Source organism: Oryza brachyantha, chromosome 5, assembly GCF_000231095.2.
Source record: "Oryza brachyantha chromosome 5, ObraRS2, whole genome shotgun sequence".
Taxonomy (NCBI): Eukaryota; Viridiplantae; Streptophyta; class Magnoliopsida; order Poales; family Poaceae; genus Oryza; species Oryza brachyantha.
In genome coordinates this window covers 4581058-4593182 of record NC_023167.2, presented here as the reverse complement: position 1 = coordinate 4593182, position 12125 = coordinate 4581058, and positions in this window count along the sequence as shown.

The window sequence follows — 12125 nt, the reverse complement described above, 5'->3', positions numbered from 1 at the left end:
AGGTAAAAACCATGGAGGAACGTCCAAACTTCACAAATGAAGGATCTTTATCTTCTTGATCCTCTCTCCGGTCATCAATATTTGACGCGTCACATCTGCCGTTACCATTGTGTAGCAATAAATATTCATCACATCTCTTCAATCATGCTTATAATTTAAATTTTCCACATTAAATTTAAAGCTGATTTTAAGATTTTTTATTATAGTTTATTTTATTGTCTTTGTTTTTAGATTGGTAAGAATACGCATGTAAAAGTTTTATTCATAAATTATTTTATATTTATAAATATGTTGTTTGGATTTTTTTTCCTAGTTTAGCGAAAAATATAACTCCATTATTCACTCATAGTAGTATCAAAATATTATATTCTATAAAGTCAATAAGACCTCCTCGCACATGCATAACTAGAAGCCCGTCTTTCCGTTCAACTCCATGTCATCATCCTCTTCTAGTAAACTTTTCTATTAACATCCCTAACATGTGGCATCGATGATTTGACACCTGAAACATTGGCTTCAAGCCTTCAATAAAACTACTCTCAAACCATAGGGTTGCTTCACTTTGGCATTTTCCTTCTGTTAATCCATTTTATCCTTTTCATTATTTTGACAAATCAAATATCACTTAGTGCATCCTCAATATAGTATAAAACCAGATAATAAGCATTTAATATGGTCTTATTACCTAGCAAGAAGAATTGTCGGAGCAGTACATAACTACAGCCGGGTTATAGGCTTAATAGCAGCAAACAAGAAATAAATTATATTATTGTTACAGTATCATATGACCATCGGCCGGTAATAAAATGCTTGGAATTAATGCCTTTTCTTTTAAGCGGACCCCACCTTAGCTCCTACTGCACATATATATATACGAAAAATTAGAAGGATGTCATTATAATTTTGCGAAATTATAGATATGTTATCTGGTCCACATGTTATTGACTTATATGGGTTTTATATATCTAAGATACCAGTGGCATATCTCTAACTTTACAAAATCATAATGGCACAGTTACAAATTTTCCAAAATAAAATAAATTCACTTCAGTAGACATGCAAGTCAATTCCTCAAAACAAACATACAGACAGGGCCAGATTAGCAGCAATAGTGTGTATCGTTTAACTCAACAAGAGTGTCTGGATGTGCACCACCATGGTTGTATATAGAGAAATTTACAACTGTACTATTATAATTTTGCAAAGTTAGAGATATGTCACTTGTATCTCAATGACATATAGGACTCATATGAGTCAATAACATGTATGTGGCCAAGATGATATATCTATGATTTCGCAAAATTATAATGACATCCTTGCAATTTTCCCATTTATTATTTATTTTTGTTCAAATGAAACAAATCTCTAAGCTTTAGTTACAAAGACTGAATTATCTCAATTTTTTGACATTTTGAGTTGCACTAATGTAGCAATATTTTTGCAAAAATATGTTGTGGCGTGTCACTTAAGGTGGCTACAAAATTCATGCAAAAAAGTATTATGCAATGTTATGCAAAGAATATTTAGTCCAACACAACTAGTGCAACCGACGGTAAAAACAAAACTGTCATGGTAGGATGGTCATTTTAATTTATTGAAAATAGGAAAACGAAAGAGTCATAAAATGGTAACCATTAATGGAAAATCAAACAAAACAATGTTCTAACAGTCATTTTACCAAAGCCAACCTTCCTGTGTCAAAACATCGATACCACATGTTAGTGATTGCCAATAGAGAAATTTTCTCATCTCTTTAACTGCTGGCATCATCCTCCATTTGGTACGGGGTGATTGTTTAACGACATATCTACAAACAAAAGATAATTTATAAATAAAAATTTATATATATATTCTTAGTAATTTAAAAGGTAAGGTTAAAAAATAAACTTCGGTGAGAAAACTCCAAATCAACTTCAAATTTAAAGTTAAAAATTTAAATTTTAGTTTATAAGTATAAATAGAAATAAAAAGATAGAGGTGCAGGTATCGGTCCACGTCGAGGCGACAGATCCAATCATATTTACTTTAAAGGTTTACCAAATTCCAGTGTTATGAGCTTCAACCATTGCTCTGGATCTGCAAGATGGAGGAAAGTTTCCAAATTGTAGTATTATCCTTTTTCATGATGTGGAGCAGCAATATGGGTTGCACAGTGGAAAGCATGCCGTGTTCAATCAGAATCTCAATAGGGGGTCCATCACAAAGGACCTCCATTCCTCTCCATCAATCTCCAATTCCACACATCAACTCAACAATGAGGTTTCAGATTTTTAATGCCAACCACTGAAGACAGAGGGCCCCTTACCCCCAGATTTTCACAGGGCCTACGGCCTACAGATACCATCATTTTCACGTTTTATTTCAATTAATTTAACCAATGAAAGAACGATCCATAACATATACTCCCTCCGTACCTGAATAAGGCTTGTTTAGTTTCTAATTTTTTTTTTCCAAAAACATCACATTAAATCTTTGGACACCTAAATAAAGCATTAAACAAAGATAAATCAAAAAACTAATTGCACAGTTACGAAAGAAATTTTGAGACGAATTTTTTGAGCCTAATTAGAAAGTGATTAGCCATAAGTGCTACAGTAACCAACATGTGCTAATGATGGATTAATTAGGCTCAAAAAATTCGTCTCGCGGTTTCCAGTCGGAATCTAAAATTTGCTTTATAATTAGACTACGTTTAATACTTCAAATATGTATTCGAAAACTTGATGTGATGTTTTTGCAAAATTTTTGTGCAAACTAAACACCACCTAAGGTAAACTTTCGGTTTTCGTGTCCAACGTTTAACTATCCGTCTTATTTAATTTTTATTTAAAAAATAAAAAATAGTCACGCGTAAAGAACTATTCATGATTTATCATCTAGTAAAAACAAAAAAGTTAATCGTAAAAAATTGAGTAAGATAAAGAGTCAAACATTATAAGTAAAAGTTGGTTTATTTTAGGACGGAGAGAGTACGGTGTGCAGTGAGGGCCCTAGAGGATGGTGGTTGCCATCCATGGGCATTTTTGCCCCAAATAGTATTTCAATATGTGTCATCTATTTGAGAATGGTATTTGGACCGATTCTATTTGTACGGTATAAGTTGGAGAAGACATTTTTTTCGTGATAGCATAATCCCATGCTCATTACATTACCATCAAATAACCTTAGGAAGTAGGAACCGGATATCCTGCAACACACCACATGTCAATTAATACTAGCATATTGCCTGTGCGTTGCAATGAGATTTTATATTTTAAAAATATCATTAAGTGAGAGTAATCCTTCGTTATTTTTTTCTTAAAAAACATAATACAAATACAGAGAGGAGGCAAATCAAACTTTTTTCTAGGCGCAAGCAACAGGCCACGGCCTTTTCCCCCCTCGCGCGCTCCCCCTACCTAGGCCACAACCTGGGCCTGGTCCAGGATTTTTACTACCCGTGTGCTCGCACGTGGGCCGTATTCAGCCCATTCATTTCTAGCCGTCTGATCCGACGGTCGGCAAGTGAGATCGGGGTGGCAAAACCCCGACCCAGCCGTTGTCGCCAACCGAAACCATAACCCTAGCTCGGCCTCGGCTCCCTCCTCTCTCCTCCTTCCCCGAGGGGAGCGTGCCACTATCGAGTGGCCTCACGGCGGCGACCTAGCCGACGTGCCCCCGTTCGTCCTTTCCTCCCTCTCCCTCTCGACACCGGCCGGCAGCACTCGGCCCACGCGACAGCAGGGCAGCGCGGCATGACGGCGACCCGCGCGGTCACGGCGACCCGGCGGCTAGACGTCCTCGGCGCTCCCTCTCCAACGGCAGTCAGTCCTCCCTCCCAACCTTTTCTGAGCCCACGCGGGACCACGCGTCATCCACTCTAGTGGTGGTGACTAGAGTCTTTTAAGAATGGTACATATATTGCAAGTGCAATATGACAGAGGATCCACACCCTTAACCTTGGTCTTGTAGTATTGTTTAGGTGGCAATTTAGTGTAGAGCCATGATTTTAACGGGAAGACAATACTACTCCCTCCCCCAATATAACTACATTTCGAGGCAAATTGGGTAAAATAATGACTTAAATGCCCCTCACTAACTAAGAATATTATATGGAGTGAGATGTAGACAAGGATAAAATGAATATAAATTTGAATACGAGATGATTGATAAGACAACGAGTACTCCATAAATACACTCTTCGTAAGATAAATTTAATTTCAAAAAATAGTATGACAAGTATTTGGAGGCTACATGCCTACAACATATAAGGGCATACACAGTGGAGACCACTCGTACAACAAATAAGGCCATGTAAGATGGGGTTACTAGCTTCACTATGGAAGCCACTCTACGTACGTTTTATATTTTAGCACTTGCATATGTATATGTCAGCTCTTTCCTTTTCTTTATTAGCCAAATCAATTAAACATTTTGCATTTAAACATCTGTGACAAAAAAGAATAGCTACATAAATACCCTCATATCAAGCGGACCCACATGTCAGCCCCACTTATTTTTCTCCCCTTCACCCCGTCTCCCTCTCTCCCCTTAGTCCGTCAGGCATCGTCATGGATCCAGGCGCTGTTGCCGTCGTCGCTTCCTTGCGGCTAATGTTGCGCCTCCTTCATCGTTGTCGCTGCATCCTCCACTGCCATGGCCACTTCCTCCGACGCCGCCATCACCATGACATGAGGATCCAGGCAGGCGCCGGCGAGATTTATGGCCTCGGCGAGCGGATTTAGGCGGACGCCGGCGAGATCGATGGAGCTCTGGCGATGTCTTTTCTCTCCTTCGCGTGTGGCTCTATCTGACAGGGACCTCGTCCCCTCTGCCAGATCCGCGCGTCCCCCACGGAGGCACGGTCCATGCCTACCTAGTGAGTCGAGCCACCCGCCACATCGGAGCACTATGCATGCCCTAAAATGACTGAACTTGTTATTTTTCCTCCTGAGCAGTCCCCTTAAATGCCTACATGTGCCTACAGTCCCCTTTAGCATTGTCAGTGATTAAGAGCATCTCCAATAGAATGCTAATATTTTATTATCAAAAAACTTGTATTAGATTCATCTAAAAAATACTGGGCACAAAAATTATACACTTCTCCAACAAAAATCTAAAAATAAATAACTTATTAGGAATTCATAGTTTTGCCCTAAATTTAGGATACAATTGAGGTAATTTTAGACATGAGTAAATATTAGGAATGCATTTGGTAACCTGTTGGAGATATATTTTCTAGTCCAATTCCTAAAATTTGGTTTTAGATATCAATTCTAGATATCTCTCGGAGATGCTCTAACAGTATCAAATTAGTAAGCGTGCCTGCGAGTATATTAACTAAAGCAGGTCGGAATCTTACCCTTTCCATCTTCCCCCTGTCGTCTTACCCTTCCCATGCCATTTGTTTTGTTTATCATGCTTAGCAAAATGCTAAATGAATGTGTGTTTTATTGAAATTTTATAGATAAAACTTACTTAAAAAATATATTGACCTATTTTTCAAATTTTGAAGTTAATACTTAATGAATCATGCATAAGAAGTTGCTCCATTTTCCTTACGACTTGTGAGCTAGGCTATTTTCTCATTCTTAAGCATATTTTCTAAACGGGTAAATACTAAATTGTATGTCTTTTGTGAACAAATTCACAAAATAGTTATTTAAAAATAAATAAGCCTACTTTTAAGTTTATACTCCCTCCGTTTTTTGATGGCGGTGACCTTTTGATTTACGTTTGACCCTTCGTCTTATTCAAAAACTTTCTTCAAATATACAAAATTATAAATCATACTTAAAATTACTTTAGTAATAAACTAGATCATAATAAAATAGTTAATAATTATATAAATTTTTTGAATAAGACGAAAGGTCAAACGTAGATAAAAGGTCAACGACGTCAAACAGAAAAATTGGAGGGAGTAATAAAAACTTTCTTCTTTTTTTAAATAAGGTCATCTCTTTAGTTTAAATACAAACTTATTCTAAAACAGAGCAATTAATAATTAATTAATTAATCGATTATATAGTACTACCTCCGTCCCGAAATAGGATCATTTTTCAGTTTTTTGATACAATGTTTTGACTCTTCGTTTTATTTGAGATTTTTTTGCGATTAATATTTTTATTCTTACTGGATGATAAAACATGAATACTACTTTATGCGTGACTAATTTTTTTAATTTTTTTATAAATTTTTCAAATAAGACGAATATTCAAATGTTGGACATGGAAAAACGAAAAATAAAAATATTATGGGACGGAGGTAGTAGTAACCCACCCAATTTTCCATGTCACAGTTAGCTGAAGACAACCTCAGGTTCAAACGGTGCCTTAGGACATTTGCAATATACGTTAAAGTGGTATTATACCTTTATATAAAATACTTTTACCATTGTAGAAGGGGCATTAAAAAATAAAATATGATGGGCTCCTTTTATCTATATGGACTACCTATATGAATTAAAAAATATTATTCTCTCATCTCTCTTTTAACTAGGTGAGAGCTAAAAGAATACTGAATACGATTTATGGTTTCTACCGTATATTCATTGCTATCTTTATATATTATACAAATTAAAATAAAAAATCATGTATATGAGTTCTATTTGTATGGACTAAGGAATCATTTAGATCTCAAAATTTTTTGGGAGGGAGGTTACATCGACGCGTATGATCACATATTTGAAGTATTAAACGTAGTCTAATTACAAAACAAATTTTCAGATTCTGTCTGAAAACCATGAGACGAATCATTTGAGTCTAATTAATCCATCATTAGCACATGTTGGTTACTGTAGCACTTATGACTAATCATATACTAATTAGGCTCAAAAGATTCGTCTCACGATTTCCCCATAACTATATAATTAGTTTTGATATTCATGTATATTTAATGCTTTATTTAGATGTCCAAAAATTTGATGTGATGTTTTTGAAAAAAGTTTTTGGAACTAAACAAGTTCTAAGAATTTTTGTAATTTTTAATTTTATTTATTTAATTATTCACCATTTTAATTTTCCGAATCAAAAAATAGTAGGAATAACCTCCTGCCGCCCTCTGGGAGGACGGAATGCTGACGTAGCAAACGGCGCGGCACCGGGGCGAGTCAACCGTGAGCGTGGGGCCACGCAATTTTGCACTAAGGCCCCTTCCGCCCTTATGGAGGACGGGAAGGGGGTAAGTGCAAAATTGTGCGGCGCCGGCCGACGCGCCCGCGGGGAGGGGGGAAGGGGCCTGGCAATTTTGCACGCGACCCCCTTCCGCCCTCCGTTAGGGCGGTTTAGGTTAGTTTCGGTAATTAGTGGTAGGTTAAGGGTTAGATTTAGGTTAGATATATATAGTAATGTTTAACGTTTTATTTAGTACTAAATTAAGCTAATATTTTATTAATTTGGCTTTGTATAGATAACTTATAAGGAAATATAGAAAAATATATTCCGAGTGTTAATATAAGTTAAAATGAAAGTTCAAAAATATGGAGGTTTGATTTAAAAAGTATTGTTTAATGTTAAATTTAGTACTAAATTAAGCTAACTTTGTATTAAATTGGCTTCGTATATAATAATGTAATTAAAATATACGTTAAAGTAAAGTAAGAATATTCCAAAAGTTAATACAACTTAATAGGAAAGTAAAAATTGTAGCTCATGAGAACGAAAAAAATAGACAAAGAAGCGAAAATGTAGTACGATTCCATCGCTCAATTCGGGAAACAATGTATTACAACAAAGCTCAAATCGGGATACAATCGTTGAAAATACATTGCGGTCATCTTGGGAGTTGTCCCCTTGAGCGTCGTTCTACCGGTGATCATTCGTGGTACTCCTTCTCTCGCTTGTACTCATGACATGTTTCGGCTTCCGTTATTTTATGGCCGTAGTACTCAGGCATGACTTCGTCGATCCACGCAGTGAAACAACACGCTCTTAGGTTCCCCTAAAAATAACGGAGATGCTCCCAAAGGAGAGTTAACAAAGATACAAACGTCGAAGGCATAATGTCATATTGGGATGATGTTTACTTACGGTGTGGTTATCGGTTATGTTTGGACAAAGGAAATATCTCCTCCCATAACTTTGTGGTTCGAATGATGTAGTCATCTGGCAGCGATTTCCACAATAGCATATTGGATGTTCGATCCAATCTGGTACGCCGAATGGATTATTCCTCCAATCAAGTGTAGTGGCTTCTACACGCCGTACGTCCTCCATCCCTGCTTGAAGGAGTTGTGAGGGGGTTTCTAGCTGTGTAATATATGAACTTGTGACAGAAGATTTCTCTGTATCTATCCACTGCAAGTTACATTTCCTTTGTTCTTCCTGCGTGGAATTAAGAATAATGTTAATGTAGGATCGCCAATGTCTGGCAATATTTATATGCAGAAGAAATGGTACTTACAACGAGATCGTCGTTGACAATGCAAGGGCAAACGAAGCATCGCTGGCCGAGAGTTCGCCAAGAAATAGATCTTACAACCTGGCAACGTTCACCGCAATGATATTCCGGACGTTCTCTCCACGTTGGTAGTCCGTTGGGATCGACCCACCAATCACGATTCTCAGCCGCTATACGCCGTTTGTGTTCAGCCTTCCTTCTGCGGTAGTCTGATATATGTTCACTTCGTGGATAGGGGCGTGAGTCATTGCGGGTGAGATTCTCTCTATCAACTCACTGAATGAATCTACATACCAGGTTTTGGTACTGGAAAATCCAAATTTTGGGAAACGATTTAGAAGGTAATTACGACAAACGTTGAGATAGGTGTTGTGGTCAACCATACCTGAGTCAAGTTTGCACATCTGAAGAACCTCCTCCCCGGACTTTCACTGTGCAACGAGGCCATTAGGATGCACCTGTCATCGCAATAGCAGAATGGACGATCACACCATGGTGGCATACGACCGGCGAAAGGATCGTTTCACCACTGGAGATGCTCAACGAACGGAGTCTCTCCCATGGTATACAAGGAATTGACGATAAACTTGTTTGTTCGGGTGGTTTGTGAATGTCGTCGCTGTTATAAGAAGGGGCCTCAAAATTGTGGTCGTGATGCATTCAAAGTTGATTGCGACACCTCGAGCACGGGCTGTTGTTCAGCAGAGTGAGTTCTGCTACTGCTACGGTTGCTGTAACTGGTTGGACATGAAATGACAACTCGAAAAGGGCTGTCACGCCCACGCGCAGGGGCACAGGCTTAGGTAGGGGACATTGAACTTTCGACGCCTTGATACATCCAATTTTCACTGTCCACACGAGCCACGACAATCGACTTTCGGTGCGTCACTGTGCTTCATGTCGGAACGTGCAGACGCTGAGGGTCACGACACTCAACTTTCGGCGCCCCTCAACTTTCGGTGCGTCACTGTGCATCGTGTCAGAACGTGAAGACGGTGAAGTTCAGGACACTCAACTTTCAGCGCCCCTCGACTTTCGGTGGCTCGCTGTGCATCGTGACAGAACGTGCAGACGAAGAGATTCACGGCATTGAACTTTTGGCGCGCTCTTGCTATAAGAACAACGACGTTCGCACACCAACCAAACAGACTATTCTACTCCTTAATTCCTCCTGGACCATCGGAGTGGCTCCATTCGTTGAAGAAAGCTAGCAGATTATGCACAACAGGCATATTAGGATCGCCAGCCAACTTTTTCGGTTTCTTGCAGTACTTCAATAGATTTGTATTGTAAAATCTTGAAATGCAAATGTACTGGAAGAAACTGAAAAGGCTATTGGCGATCCTAATTTACCTGTTAAGCATAGTCTGCTTATGGATAGAGAGCAGTTAGGATAGATTGTTATTCTGATGCTTAATACACCTCAGAAGCAAGGTAACAACCATATTATGTATTAAAGTTAGTTTCTACTTTTGATGTAACGGTAAATTTTGCTACTGTTTCCATGCTTGAGGCACCGAGAGTACATCTGTCGTTTAGTTCAATTTTCCCTGTGTATGTGTCTTTTATTTTGGTATTGAGCTTAATTTATTTGTAACACTGTATGGTTAAGTAGTGGTATAAATGTCATGTAACTTGAAATAATCATTTCTTCGATGAAATGTATTTGTAATACGGTTTGTTTGAGGTGTCCAACGCCGTTGGCGGGTTTGCTTGACAACGATAGGAGGCAATTATGATGAATTTAGGTCGAATACATGTGCGGCATACTAAACGAGGAACTAATCAGATAGAAAGCAGTTTTACGTTACTTCATGCAAAACATAGGTGCAAACTAGTCTCCGTAATGAAAGAAACGGCAATACAACTGAAGTCTGCATATAGCTGGTACGTAACCTCCACCCTAAGCCCCAGGACCCCGGTGTGTGGTTTTCTTACCCTTCCCCTGTTGCGCCCTCACGTGGCCCCGGGAGTACGTAAGCGGATCGGCTGGCACGCCGCGGGTACTACGTGTGTGGGGGGGGGGACTGGAGTGGACGAGGCAGTAAGCTGTGTCGGAAGCGGAGCTCCACTAAGCTGGGAGGTGTTGATGACGTCCGGATCATCGTCCAAATCATCAAAATCTTCTGAAGGCTCTCTCGACGAGCTACTCCTGGCGTGTCCTGACAAGCTGCAAAGTGCGTACAAAAAATATGAAGTTGTAAACATGTTGTGTTTTTGGAGTTATACCGGTTAGTACATTAAAAATGCGGTGTCATTCTTACCTAGTGTCGTCGTGGCCCCGCAAGTAGGTTGCGCCATCAAACCAGCACCAGTCCATCCGGACGAGCTACCTCCCGCCGTCTCCTCCCAGCCTGTGTAAGCGTACAACAAAAAAAAGTTGTAAACATCCTGCATGCTTCGAGTTATACCGGTTAGTGCAATAAATTTGAGGTGTCATTCGTACCTGCTGTCGTCGTGGTCCCGCAAGTAGGCTGCACTATCCAACCAACCCCAGTCCATCCGGACGAGCTACCCCTCGCTGTGTCCGCCCAGCCTGTGTAAGCGTACAACAAAAACAATGTTCTAAAACTATAGTACAGTCGAAGTTGTATTGGATAGCATAATACATCGAAGTTGGCATCAGTACCTTGTGTGGATGTGGTCCAGCTGGTAGGGGGGCCGTCCAACCTCCCTCTAAAGTCCACGTCGCTCCGCTATAGGAGAACCACCCTCCTGCTGACGTGGACGACGTGTGTGGGCTTGTTGTCCACGTCCACGGGCCACCCTACGAGAACGGGTCCACAGAGGTCCCTCCACTCGACGCTTGTGTGGAGGTCCCCGGCCCATGCGTGGACGTCCACGGAGTCCACTTAGACTACGTGGACGTGTGGCCTGCCTGAGTAGAAGTACCTCCCGCGACACATGAGGACCCGGCGGCCTGCGTCGATGTCCCCGCACCTGTGGCTCCTATGAACAACGTCCGGACAGTTGTTCATTCATTTGTTAGTCTACGTAAAACTGTTAGCACTGATGGTTACGCAGCAGTGTCTCTTACCCTGGGTGGATGAACGAGCATGACCAAGACCACCCGCCGCCGCTGAACTACCTCCACGTCGGTGAACTACGTCGTCGCCACGACAACTGAGTGCACGCAAAACAGGTGCAATCTTCTTCTGGATGCGACGGAAAGTGATGTTCTGCTCTTGGTGCGTAAGCGGGACACCGGAGTCAAGACGTCTGACAACCCCGTCCACCTCGCCCTATACCTCACGCGAGGCGTCCACCTGTACCGAAGAACATGCGAACAATGAACAAAGAACGGCAGAACGTCAATCTTCGAGAATGACTACAGACTTACCGCACGAAAGTACTCCTGGTCGTGGTGCCTGGGGTACTGGTCTTCAATCCTGGCGACGTGCGTGACAGGATCTTCAAGGGTGTGAGTAACGCGAGTACGGGTCCGTGGCTGGTACCACCGAAGGTAGTCCTGGTAGTTGCTGTCGGTGTGCGGTCGTTGCTCATCCGTGGTCTCCTCCATCGCGAGGAGCCAGTCGGTGACGTGCTCCTGCAGTCGTGGAACCCACCGCGCCCCTGGAGTCTGTCCACGTCAACTAAATCTGCAAGAACAAGGGCTCAATTAGCATACGAACCGTTATATACTCGTTGTTTACAAAACAACATTAGTACCCGTGGTCAGTAGCTGGCTCCCGTGGAATCGGGAATGATTGAAGGAGACCGAATTGACGGAGGACTCGGAAAGGATTGTG